Source organism: Lupinus angustifolius, chromosome LG09, assembly GCF_001865875.1.
Source record: "Lupinus angustifolius cultivar Tanjil chromosome LG09, LupAngTanjil_v1.0, whole genome shotgun sequence".
NCBI lineage: Eukaryota > Viridiplantae > Streptophyta > Magnoliopsida > Fabales > Fabaceae > Lupinus > Lupinus angustifolius.
In genome coordinates, this window is record NC_032017.1 from 11,535,539 (window position 1) to 11,536,673 (window position 1,135).

The following is a 1,135-nucleotide window of genomic DNA, read 5'->3' on the forward strand; positions in this document are numbered from 1 at the left end:
TTTTGTTGAAAAAATTTCATTTTTAAAAGGTATTATGTGTAAAAGGTTGTTTAGCATATGTTATTCTTTGATTTCCAAGTTAAAGTAATGATTTGGGATAAAAGATGATTTATTAAAGTCTTGACTTCCTAAACTTACAGTGTTATGAAGTTTTGGATAGTAAAGTAGTAAAAGTGTTAACTTATAATTTATAGTTCATGACTATGAAATCAACACCTATTAATCCTTGAGGTTATCCTAAAATATGGAGGTGTTGAGATGATCGTGAAATTAGTTGTGTTTTTGTTAGTAGCATACTTTAAATGAGGATATTGACCTAAAAAGTCTTGACTTTATAAAGCTAATGTGTTATGAAGTCTTAGATAGAAAAATGATTTAAAAGTGTTGATCTTGGTTAAGTTAGCTTACTTTAAAGTGTTAAGATTGACTTAAAAAGTCTTGATTTAAAAAGTATTGATTTTATTTAAGTTGACTTACTTTAAAATGGTAAGTCTAGCTTAGTAATCTTACTTAAAAAGGTTAATCTTAATAAAAATGTTTTACTTGCAAAAGATAAGTTTTATGAATAGTTATAATTACCGAAAAAATGCAATGAAGTGGAAATACATGTCTAGAAATATTATGTCTAAGGAAAGACTTGGCAATTAAGTGTCTTTACGACCCACCTTTCTTTCCAGGGAACTAACCTGGTGTATATGCACAAATTATGAAATAATTCTGTTATAAGTTTTGTTAAAACTTTACCTTAGAAAGTGTCGTTGTGTTGTAAGACTTTCAATGATAAATGATAATTCAAGAAATACATAACCTTGAATCGGATAATTGAAAGCGATTAAGTTCATTTTATATCGGAAGTTTTATTTTTGCATAAAATGTTATTTCGTAAGAATAATAATTATCAAAGTGACCTAATTAGCATTATTTCGATTTGGCATGATGAAGAGTTCAAGAAGAGACCCGCCGAATTAAGCTCACCTGGAATCGGGGAAACAATCTACACGACACACTCAAGTTAGGGAGAAAACATCGTGACACAGTGGTGTCCGAATATGCTTCAGGACCTCCAAACTCCCTCACAACTTTGGAGTTGTCTTGGGTATTAAGAAATCTTTTACTTAATCAATTGTCTGTTTTG